At 37.5% G+C, this 12847-nt stretch overlaps 1 long non-coding RNA gene across 1 annotated transcript; it reads left to right on the forward strand.

The window, feature by feature from the left end:
- The first annotated feature begins 696 nt into the window (after positions 1-696).
- LOC134645850 (uncharacterized) lies at positions 697-6116 on the forward strand. Its single transcript, XR_010096590.1, has 4 exons — positions 697-746; positions 3605-3640; positions 4457-4483; positions 6026-6116. It is a non-coding gene; the product is annotated as an uncharacterized LOC134645850 (long non-coding RNA).
- The last annotated feature ends 6731 nt before the right edge of the window (positions 6117-12847 follow it).

Consider the following 12847-nt stretch of genomic DNA (forward strand, 5'->3'; position numbering starts at 1 on the left):
AAAAGCCTCATGGCACTGAACCTCTGAGTCCTGCAGTGCAGTGAGGATGCTTAGGTGACTGTGTTTATTGTTCTGTATTTTAGAACTTGTTCCTCATCTTCTCTGCACAATGTCTGACTAACTCCACATCTTTGCAGACTGTCCTGCACTGTTTTTTAGGTTTGGTGAACTCTTTACCAGCCACTTGGAGTTGAACGGTGTCCAGAACACTGTTCTGATTCCTCCAGTCAGTTAAATAAATCTACCATAATGCATTACATTTTAACATAATGGCGTTATATTTTATTATTTATTCACCTTGCAGTCACTTTAATTTTAAAGCTGATAAATTTTAAAACTGTATATACTGTATATTCTGTATATTTATTATCTCCCTCTTATTGCCTGTTTATGTCCTGTCCTTACATTCAATATCATGCTGCTCTGTTGTATGTTAATTGCCCATTGGGGAACAATAATATCTTTCTGATTCTGATTCACTGATATCAATTTATGAATTTTAGTCATCATTTCAAATTCAAATAATACTGTTTGGAATTTTCATTCAACTTATAGAATTAAAGTTCTGTTAGTTTTTTTCTGTAGCAAATAAGTATTGTACATAAATAATTAAATTAACATACATTTTTTACGTTTTCAATGACCATTTGTGTAATGGCGGGATATCCCACTACCCGTGAACGCCTCTTGTTTCTTATGTCTCCGGCTCATTCTGCCCCTCCGCCCACTTTCTCCGACTGCCGCTGGTAAGCACTACTTCTCTTCTCTTCTCTGAAATGAAATGTCTATAGTCTGTTTGAGTGATTTCCTGAGTTATTGTTACTGACTTTTAAAGCCAGTTGAAGTATAAGTCACATTAAAGTAACACAATGGCTGCTTTTAAAGGAGTTATATAGAAGATAGTCCTGACAACCCAATGTTAACTCCTAGCGCTCCTAAAGTCCCAGTGTGAAATGAGGGTTCATTTGACTGTTTACTGCAGTTTATTGTGTTGTTTTTTTTGCCTTCATTTAGTGTGTTAGTATTTCTGAGTCTGTTACAGAAGGTGCAGTTAGTTCTCCTCTTCACAAATCACTCGGTTAAAACAGGCTTTAGGTTATAATGTTTTGTAACGAGCCGCCATTGATTAACTGCTGGAGTGGCAGGTTCGGCAACTTCAAAGGAGCCATTTTACCGCTTCTGACTGAAAAAGAGTCACGTGCCTGTGCCCATGTGTCTGTGTTGCAGGTTAATTAACGGAAGGGAGAGAGAATGAGGATAAAACACGTAGTTACTACAAGAATAATAAGAACTCTTAATAGGAAGGACACTTTAAATTTATAATAACTGTTTAACAAACACTTGTTTGTGCAGACCCGCTTTTAAATAAAACTTTAATTTGCAGCTCTGTTTGACTTCTCACTTTGTGGAAAATTAATGAAATAAAAATGAGCCCACCTTCAAATAAATAAACTGCAGCAGTGAGCTATTAATATTGTTAATGTGGTATGTAGATATTTGTTTTAAACACCAGCATATTAAAATATACTAAATGATACTGTGTGCAGTTGATAATACTTTTAGGTAGTAGAATTTCATTCCAGGCCACGTCAAATGAGCCTACAAATATATAATCCAAGCATTTATTTATGATTGTTTCTGCTTTGAAATTGTTTTGTTACCATTTGATAAAGTGTTCAGTGCTGGGTGTAGCAAGTAATTTCTTATGATATCAAATATGTTATTTAATAGCATCAAAGTATTAGAGCATTATGTCTGTGAAGGTTCTCAGTCATCCAGGTCATTGAAGTCTAAGGAGTTTGGAAAGGAAAGTGTCTGGACTTGTTTAAATTGCTTGAAGCTTTTCACCTGTCATATGAGAAGCTTCTTCAGTGAAGAAGTGAAGAACTTAACAGGGTTCGTACGGGTGCTTGAAATCATTGAAAATGCTTGAAATTTAATGTTGTCCTTTCAAGATTTGAAAAGGGCTTGAATTTTCAGTTGTGAGAGATTTGTGACGTTTACCGTGTTTGGAGTCTCAAGTTAGTGTGTTGTCTTGTGTAATTAGTGTGTAGGCTAGTCGTTGTTTTGTTTTGTGTGTCAGTTCTACTAGTGAACGTCACAGTCGCAGGTTTATCCCTGTGCTGTTCTCATCTGTGTTATAGTGGACACAAACTATTTTAGGGAGTTGCATAAATAATTTGTGTGCCTTCTTATTTGATGCAGAACACTTGGTCTGTTCTGTTTTGTAAATAGTTATGAAATGGTTATATGAAAAATGTCTGAGCCCTGGCTGAATTTTTAGGTGAATAGTACCATATAACTTTGTATGCAAAACTTGTGCATTTTTTTAAAAGTTACAATTTCTATTTGCATTTCAAGTTTTGAAAATGATTTGTTAAACATGCTTATGGTTTTTACAGTCAAAAATATCACTTTCTACTGGCATTTTAAAATTGGTCGGAATTTAGATAAAATTGTGCTGATACAGTATATCAAAATGAAAAATAACAGATTAAAAACTCTTTATCTTGCAAAAGGTGAAATATAGTCAAATAGGGCTAATTATACCCTGGACACCAGAGGGTTAAAGGCTAAAAGCAAAGTTGTCACAAAGTACTGTTTATATTTGTGTGTATTGCTGCAGCTTTTTTTGGCTATTAACTTGGTGCCTTTGGCTGAAATAATGGTAATATGAGGGGTTAATCCATATGGTCACAAAGAATAGCCACTTGTTTCTGTGCTACCAAAATTCCCCGGCTTTCACTCCAAATGTGTTTATGGTCAGCACCTACACATTAAACTACTTAAACATTATAAATGTCTTCAAGCTCACACTGAGGCCACCGAGACAGTACACACATTTGTGTATTTGTATATGAATATTTCAGACTTTAAGGCTGCCTGTTTATTTAAGGGAGATGAACAAAATACATTGGAATTGTACATAATAATATCATCAATGATAAATTCAATAGATTTTAAGTAGATGCTTGTGCATTCTTAAAGTCTTATATGTTGAATTTAACTATGTGATCTGTTCAAAGCCTCTCCCAGTCAGTGCTGTTCTCCATGCCTGTCTAACTGTGCATGATGTTATTAGCACAAACACTTTAAAGGTGATCATTTAGGACTTCAGAAATAATACAGACAGCAATGTAGCTAGCAACAAAACAGTTTAATTGGGAATTAACTTACAAAACAAACAACCAACAAACAAACAAACATCTCCTATTTCTTGTCACACAGGAAAGAAGCATCAATGTGCTTGAAAAGCTTGAAAAGGGACCTTGAAAGTGCTTAAAAAGTGCTTGAATTTGACCCTAAAAAAGGCGTATGAACCCGGACTTAAAGAACTTCAGACGCTTTTCTTTCCAAGCTCCTTGGACTATTAGGGTATAACATGACTAAGAAACTTGTGTGGCTTATTGCAGATAGATGAAATTACATTTAATGAACATGGCAACCTTTAATAAGGTGTAGAAAAATTTTGTTGTTTGTATTCCAGGTGTGGTAAACAAAGAAGTTTACTGAATCTTTTTGACTACAGAGAGTGATGCATTATTGATTCTGATGCTGATCTGAGTTATCTCATTCTGTATTTTTGTTCTTTGTCTTTCGTTAGACGGAGTGAAATAGAAGCTTGGTTTTGCCGTTTGCAGTAAGTAAACAATGATTGTAACTGAAGCAATATGGACCTTGGGGTTGTGTAACATGTTTACAATTTATATACAATTGTTTAGATTTTTGTGACATCTTGCCATTTGCTTATGGGCAAAAACACATAGGATTTATAATCTGTCGCAGCAAAGCCCCCACACAGGACCTCTGACTGTCCCTGAAAGTGTCCCTGAAGTTTAATAGCACATTTTTCTGATTTTAATATTTGATGGCTTATCAAATCATACATGTTTTAGGACAGTCAGTATAAGTGGTAGCTTAAACGCTTGAGCAATAAGAAAAAAACTAAGAACTAGAGTTGTGAGTGGGCAGTCTTTGGTATATTAAAGCCAGTGTGTTCTTTATTTACGCTATAAGTTAAATTAGTTTATTAATTATTTAGTGACTTTAGTAACCCCAACTTGCTCTCCGATGCATCCATCGGAGTGTGAATGTACTTAGAAAGCACTGAGTACAGATGAAGTGCTTGTGAGAATGGGTGTGATTGGGTGAATGTGGTATGTTGTATACAGTACTTTGAGTACTCCAGGAGAGTAGAAAAGAGTTATATAAGAATCAGTCCATTTACACTTTAATTCTAATTACAAAAATGGTGTGCCACTGTTGTTGCTGTAACATCTCAATATATACATGTATTTTGGGATTTACATATTCTGTCCAAACTAACTAAAATCTGATGAAGTTTTCTGTTGCTTCTGATTTAAATAATTACTTTGTATCTAATAGTTTTAACCTGAAGAGACTCAACAGTCTGAATCATTACACAATGATCTGATGTATTGTTTCCTTTCTTTAGACTGCTCATCTGATCATCTCAAGTCTGGTAAGTAAAGGTTTGTCTGAGGTACAGTGCTGGGAAGTCTTTCTTCCTCGCAGATTTCGTTTGTTTGTATTTTTTTGTCACGTTTAAATGTTTCAAATCATCTAACAAAGATAACCTGGATAAATACAAAAAGCAGTTTTACAGTGATGATTTTACTTATGAAGCACAGAAATGCAAACCAGAACATCCTGGTATAATGTAAAAAACAGTTGTTCTCTAATACCCACATGTGGAAGCCCTGATAGCAACAACTACCATCAAATATTTACAGTAACTAGTAATGATTGATTTACATCACTGGGGGGATTTTGGAACACTCTACTTTCAGGATTGTTTTTAATTAAGGTCCAATATAGGGTTTCAGGCCATGCCAAGTATCTCAATTTCATTGAAGTCCAGAATCTGATTAGTCTACACCAAGAGTTTTGTTTCATTCACAGTTCCTTGCATTTTTTGGATCAATTTATCCATTTCTTGCTGTGAATCCTGAGTGTGATTAAACTGAAGCTCAGGACCTGATGGCATGATTCAGGTCCTGAAGTAGTAAAGGAACTCTGGACCATCACAGTAACAGCACCAAGTTTGACTTTAATGCTGTTGTTTTTCTGAAATGTTTCTCTCACTATAAGAGGCTCAGTTTAGTGCAGTGAGTCAGCACAGCTCTTGGTGATCATCAAGATGTTTTTAGGCAAATGTGAGAAAAGATTTGTGTTCTTTTTGGGCAATGAATCAATAAATTTGAGTTGAGTGGATGTAAAGTTAATGTAGAGCAGGGAGACTGAAACTGACTGCTGTAATGTCAGTGTGTAGGTTTATTTGGACCATGTAATATTTACAGCAACTGTTGCAGCACATCTTGGTTTAAGTCAATAGACTCTGTTTTTATTGTGTTAACAGAATGCAGAATGCAGAATGTCCTTATAACAGTTCAACCACCATTGAATATTGCATCTGTACTGTATATTTTAGGATTATAAGGCATAAGGGCAATGAATGGGTCTGTTTTAAGCACAAGGGACATTAAGCCAAACAAAACAGTCAGATAAGTCAAGCTTTGTTCAACTCATTTACAAGAACTCGCAACATTGTTCAGTAACACATAAAATATAGAACAATACACTCACTTTTTCTGTTTTTTCCTCTTTCACAAATTCTCCATGGGTTGATCAGTTTGAAATCTGCTTCACAAGTATGTCTCTTAACTGGTGCCAGGTCCTTATGCACACACACAGCGTCCTATTACGTTGAAGTACAGTGCGAATTACACCACGAGGCTCCTGACTACAGTACCGACAATCCATTAAGTGGGTGCGGCTTTGTAGCTTACCAAAGTCGTACTAAAACATTTTGAGAGATTTTTCAGCGCCGTGTCCCACATAGAATTGGTTTGAAGTCAGTAAGCACAGCCAGAATGAATACATAAGACGCACTGTCTATTTTTGAGAACATTAAAGATTTTAAGTGTGCCTTATTGTCTGAAAAATACAGTAAAGCCAGGTTTATTGGAAATATGTCTAATTCCAGTCCCTCTTTGTCTTACAGGTGACCTGCTACAGAAGCTCTCTCCCTCTATCATTAACAAGCAATTCAGTCTGTCCTATCACTCTCCCCACTCTATCTATTTTGACAAGACGTTCTATCTTGCTTCACTCTATCCCACAAGCTCTATCTAAGTTATCAAAAATCACGTTTTTGACTGGAATCAAATTTTGACTGGAATCAAGTTTTGACTGGAATAATCAAGTTTTGACATGGCCCCATTTTTGGGAAATTGAAGTTACCAGTACTTCATCGATCTGTTACAGAATTCTGAGAGGTCTCTGCTCTCACTGCTCCTTCTTTCCTATCGTTAAACTCTCTCACATCCAGTCTTTTTGCTGGAAATTACAAGTAGAAAGTTGAAAGCATAGTTGTAGAATTACAGTACAGTAGAACTTACAGTAGAAACTTCTTACACAGCCCTCCATTTGTCATTTTAATTTTGCATTAAACTTTGGAATTAACACTGATAGTTTGGCTTACTTTGATAAATTATATAAAATATCACCTTTTTAAAGGTTTATTTCTAATAAGAGAATCTGGTTATTTTGTAATACATACATTCAGACCGCTATATTCACATAAATAATAAATTAGATCCAAATACATTTTGCTAGTCTGTTTAATTGGCTATAACATTTGACTGCAAGTTTATACTATTATTATTTAAGGACAAACCCATTTGTCACTCAGTGTAAGTATTCAGTTAGTATCATCGAGAAGCTGCCTGAGGACCAGAGTTCCTGTTTCCTGACTGCTGCAGAACATCCAGCTGAAGAATCCTCATCGCCTGTCATCTGATCACCACACCACCACAGCTCCATATATTTGATTTAAATTTTAAATTTTAGAGCTAAGATTTTTATTATAGCCTGTTGATTTTTGAGATTTATTCGGCATATCTCTTTACAGAAGTTCTAATTATTTACCAGTCTGGTTAAAAAAAATATAAGAAGAAAAATTGTGTAATTTCTGAAAAGGCTACAATAAAACGGACCAAAGTGTTTCCAGAGAACTTTGAATATCTTTTATTTTGAGTTTGGAGTACAAATCAGATTTTTACATATATTTATATATTCATAAGAACATTTTAACATAGTATAATTGTACATTTCTCAGATTTAATAGTAACTTAAAGAGTTATACGTTTTTCTGTGTTTCAAGGTTGAGTTTTGTTTACATTTGTGTATAAACACATATAAGCTCCAGGTTATACTTCAACAAAATGCCAAGAAAAGGTCAAAGGTCGCAGTCCCAGAAGCTTAGACGTCAAAAGGAGAAAGAACAGGTAAATGTTTCTCAGAGCAGTGAGCAGGTAAAGGTGTCTGTCACAACTATTCCCAGTACAGAAGTGCAGAGCAGCGTTCAGACAACCACTGTGTCGTATGCAGATGTGGTAAAGAGAGGTGTTCCCTCAGTGTCTGTCCCAAAACCTAAAGTTACGCAGGTAAACCATATTGAACACCAGGTAACTGTACAAACACAGCATGATGGACTAACTCCAGGACCGTCTCATGTACAGGTTACAAACAGTGAAAGTCGTCCACGAGTGAGTAGCATCTGTGCGTCCCGAAGCCAGGCCTCTCCTAAGTATGGAAAGTACCGGAATCAGCAATGCATGGCTAACAGTTTGGTTTTCCTGTCATTCTTACATGAGGATGAATTCATTACCAGAGCAGATCTTAACCGTGTGTTGGACAAAGGCCATGCCGTATATTCAGATGCCAGAAAGAGGTTTGTGAACAGTGTGTTTCTAGCCTGCAATGAGCTTCCCACAGTGGTCACCAGCCGCAGACACGAGTATCAAGTGGACATGTCTCAGTTTGCTCGTTACGGCACATTTGATGGTACAGATCATTTTCCGAGCCTTGAACAGGGACTACAGTGTTTGGTTTCAGCGGTTCGCTATGCTTTGCTAGTCATGGGAGGAAACGTCATTGCAGTTTGCAGGCTGACTTCTGGTGAATATGCATATTTTGACCCTCACCCACGTAAGTCAACAGGAATGCCATTGTTGCTAGGTGTAAGTGGTGGAACTGCAGTTATGTTAAAATTCACACGTCTTAACGACATGATTGACAGGATCAAACGCATATACAGAATGTTTAGCATTGCCTCATCCTGCACTTATGAGCTACAGCCTGTCGAGTTTCACAGTGGAAACGCTGCTGACCAAAGAGATGCTAATCAACTCACCGAATACAGAAAAACTGCTTCAAGTGTTCTAGCTTTAAATGAACCTGTTCATGAATTAAACTCCCAAACATCCACTGAGCAGAGACAGAAAACTGTGACCAGCACTATAACCACTGATGTGAAGTCATCCAGAGTGGATTATTCAGACGAGAAGACTGCTACTGAAAACAACCACAATACTTCTGATTATTTACAAAAAGAAACATCTGTATCTTCTGTGAGAGAAACTCAGGTAACATCAGATTCTGTTCCTCAGAATGATCCAAACACTGCCTCCTGTTCAACTAAGATAGCAGAGCAACTCTCACATAAACTTTTAAAATGTAATAAACAGAAAAGGAAAAAAATGAGGAGAAGATTATTGGCCCTAGAAAAACTACCACAAAGGAAGGAAAATCAGAAAAAGAAAGAAAGACAGATGTACACTTTTGATGAAAGCTTTAAGGCAAAGAAAAAAAATTCCAGTAGAAAGTCTAATGATCCTGATCACAGACAAAAGAAGAGTGTGTACAAAAATAATCTGTATAAAATAAATGCTACATATAGAGAGAAACAGAGAGAACATTTGAGAAGAATCTATAGAGAAAGTGCTAAAATTAGACACAAAAAAAGAGAACGTGTCATAAGGATGTATAAAGACAATCCTATATTCAGAGAAAAGCAGAAGGAACGTATGAGAAAAACATATAGAGAATCTTATAGACAATCTCCTATATTCAGACAACAGCAGAAAGATCGTGAAATGAGAACTTACAGGACTTGCACTGAATTCAGAGAGAAACATAAAGCTTACATGCGGTCATATGTTTCTAAACTCTATAAAGAAAGTGAAGAATTTAGACAGAAAAAACGATCTTACATCACGAAACGTTATGGAGAAGAGAGACAATTTCAGCACCAACACAAGGACAATATGAGAGAACGAATGAGAGTAAAATATTGGAAGTGTTTTTCTTTTAGACAGATGCATAATATCAGATGTGCAATGAACATAAAAAGAAAATATCGTCAGATGCATCGGCCAGCTGAAAGTTTACAGTCTCATCCAGATAACAGTTTAATGAATGAGGCCATATCTTGTTTCAGATCAAACATTAAGTCAGCACCATCTTATGTTTGTACTGTTTGTCTAAAAGCTTCTTTTCCTAATCAGGTGAAAATCTGCAAAAGAAACAATTACTCAAAACACCAAACTGTAGCTCAACAGTGTCTAACTGGTAAATTTGTTCATATGTGTGATGAAGCATGTAATGATCACTGCAGCTTTCCAGTTGAGAGAAAAAAGGAGTATATCTGTCACACGTGTCACAGTTCCCTCAAAAGTGGACGCATGCCAAGGCTTGCTGCTGTCAATGGTTTAGAACTGCAGGATATTCCAGCTGAACTGTGTGATCTCAACATTCTGGAGAGACATCTGATTGCCAAATGCATACCATTTGCTAAGATTATTCCTCTTCCAAAGGGCAGACAAAGACTCATACGTGGTAATGTGGTGTGTGTACCATCTGAGGTCCAACAAACAGTTGACTCTTTACCTCGGCTCAGAAACCAATCACAGATAATGAGGATCAAGCTGAAAAGACGACTGTGCTACAAAGGCCATCAGCTGTTCCAGACTGTCACCTGGTCTAAACTGATCCAAGCCCTGCGTAAACTCAAACAGATTCATCCACAGTACACAGATATTGTTATCAGAGACGATGCATTGCTTTGTGATCCAACGTTACCTGATGATGACAGCAGTGATGAAGCCAGCATGGCAAGTGATGATTATAATGAAGCAGATTTAATGGAAATTGACAACTATGAAAAAGATGCCCTTTTGTGTGAAACTGAGTCTGAAAGTGAACAAGATATTAATATGGTATCCTGTGATGAACAACCAGAGGAACAAAATCCTGAGGAACCAGAAAGTGATTTGAACAATGGAGGTTTTGCTCTAGAAAGTTGTCTGCAGCCTGTAGACATTTCAGAAGAGATTCTCTGTTTCACTGATAACACATATTGTGTGGCGCCTGCAGAAAGAAACAATCCTGTTAGCTTCTTCAGAACTCCTCATTTGGAAGCCATGGCATTTCCTGTGCAGTTTCCTACTGGTCAGAATACACTGGATGAAAAGAGACGTCTTAAACTCACACCAAGTGCTTACTTCAAGTCAAGGCTTTTCAACATTGATGCAAGATTTGCTAAAGATACAAATTATCTATTTTTCTCACAGTTTGTCACTGAAATACACTTGGCCAATTCCAGCATGACAATACAGCTAAGGAAAGGTAAAACTATGACCAAAGATGGACGCAAAATCACATCAGGAATGTTACAAAGTAAGACAGAAGTAGAGAAGCTGGTAAGAAATAAAGATGCAATCAGATTTATGCAGCCACTCAGAGGAACTCCAGCTTACTGGCAGAAAACTACCAAAGATCTATTCAGTATGCTTCGTCAAATAGGAACACCTCAGTTCTTTGTCACTTTCTCTGCTGCTGAGATGAGATGGCCTGAAGTGATTCAAGCAATAAAGAGACAGCAAGGTGAAGAGGTTGATTTTGAAGCCCTGGACTGGTCAGAAAAGTGTGAAATTCTAAGATCAAATCCAGTAACCACCATGCGAATGTTTGATAAGCGTGTTGAGGCTTTGTTCAGAGATTTGCTTTTTTCTCCTGCACAGCCCCTTGGTGAAATCATTGATTACTTTTACAGAGTTGAGTTCCAGCACAGAGGTAGTCCGCATATACACATGTTGCTGTGGATTCGAGAAAAGGTAGAAGTAGATGTGGATGATGACCAAACTGTCTGTGACTTTGTGGACAGATACATCTCAGCTCAACTCCCTGATCCAGAAAAACAACCTGAACTGCACAAAAAAGTCACTGAACTACAAAAGCACAGCAAAAACCACACAAAAACATGCTTTAAGAGTGTGAACTCTGGTTGTAGATTTGGGTTTCCAAAACCACCATCCACAAGAACAATGATTGTGAGACAGGATGAGGATTCAGACACTGAAGCTGCAAAAGCCAAACTCAGACCTTTGTTGAACCTGCTGAAGGAACCTGAAGCTGCTTCCCTCACCATAGAGCAGATTCTGTCACGATGCAACTTGACAATGAATGAGTATGAACAATGCCTCCAAGACATAAACAAGAAAACAGCTCTCATTCTGAAACGTGACCCAAAGGACTGTTGGATCAACAATTACAACCCACACCTGCTTGAAGCCTGGAACTCTAATTTAGATGTCTCGTTCATATTGAATGCCTATTCTTGTACAGAATACCTCTGTAAATATATAACGAAGAAAGAATCTGGCCTCTCTGAATACCTGAAGACAGTTATTGACAACTCTGATAAGAACACGGTCAATGAATGTGATGAAATGAGAGCTGTGATGCAGGCTTACTCAAAAAAGAGAGAAATCAGCGCACAGGAGTGTGTGACTCGAGTCTGTGGCCTAAAAATGAAAAAATGTTCCCGCAGTGTTGTATTTGTCCCAACCGATGATAACCCAGTAAAAATGAGTCGCCCAATGAGCTACCTGGAAAGCACAACACACGACAGTTGTAATATTTGGATGACAAGTTTGAGTGATAAATACAAATGCAGACCTGAGACACCAGAATATGAGGAAATGTCACTGGCTGATTTTGCTGCCTTGTGCCGGTTGGTGAGTGGTCCAAATGAAGGAAAAGATGTGCTTCCTCTTCTAAACCAGCTTGGATTTGTACAAACGCGAAAGAATGATAAACCAGCTATAATCAGGTATTACCACTGTTCACAGGAAAAAGATCCTGAGCAATATTATGGACGACTGTTGAGACTTTACCTTCCACACAGATCAGAGCAGGAACTGAAACCACAAGGGTTCCAAACCTATCAGTCCTTCTACAACTCAGGTTTTGTACGACTTCCATGTTCAGACTACAGTGAGTCTGTGAAAAGGGTTGTAAAGAGAAATAAAGACAAGTATGAGAAGAACTCTGAGGATATTGAGAGTGCACTGGAAGAATTTGAACAAAATAGGGATGTTGTGATTGATGAATGGTGTAATCTTGCCCCTGAATCTGAAGTTGTGAGGTTGCAATGTGATGAGAATCTTCCTGAGAGACATTCTGATGATGAGAACGAACAGGAGAATGTCCCCGACTACAGTCGTCAGTCTGGTGCTGTAACAGAGATCAGAGCCATCAGAGAACAACCTGCAGTAGATCCAGCTGTGGTACGTGTAATGTATCAGAATCTGAACCAGAAGCAGGCCTGCGTGTTCTATGCCATAAGAGACTGGTGTATTCAGCGAGTTTGTGGTTTGAACCCAAATCCATTTTTCTTGTATGTCAACGGTGGTGCAGGAACTGGAAAGTCACATCTGATTAAATGTATTCACTCTGAAGCATCAAAGATCCTGAGCAGACTGCCTTCTAATGCAGAAGAAGCTGACATATCAAATCCAACTGTTTTACTGACGTCATTTACCGGGACAGCAGCTTTTTCTATCAATGGCTCTACGTTACATTCTCTACTGAAACTACCCAGGAGTCTGAATCCACCCATTCAAGGACTTGGTAATCAACTGGATGAAGTCAGATCTGAGCTTATGAATGCTGAAATTATTGTTATTGATGAGATTTCAAT

This window comes from Pelmatolapia mariae, linkage group LG16_19 (assembly GCF_036321145.2).
Source record: "Pelmatolapia mariae isolate MD_Pm_ZW linkage group LG16_19, Pm_UMD_F_2, whole genome shotgun sequence".
Classification (NCBI taxonomy): domain Eukaryota; kingdom Metazoa; phylum Chordata; class Actinopteri; order Cichliformes; family Cichlidae; genus Pelmatolapia; species Pelmatolapia mariae.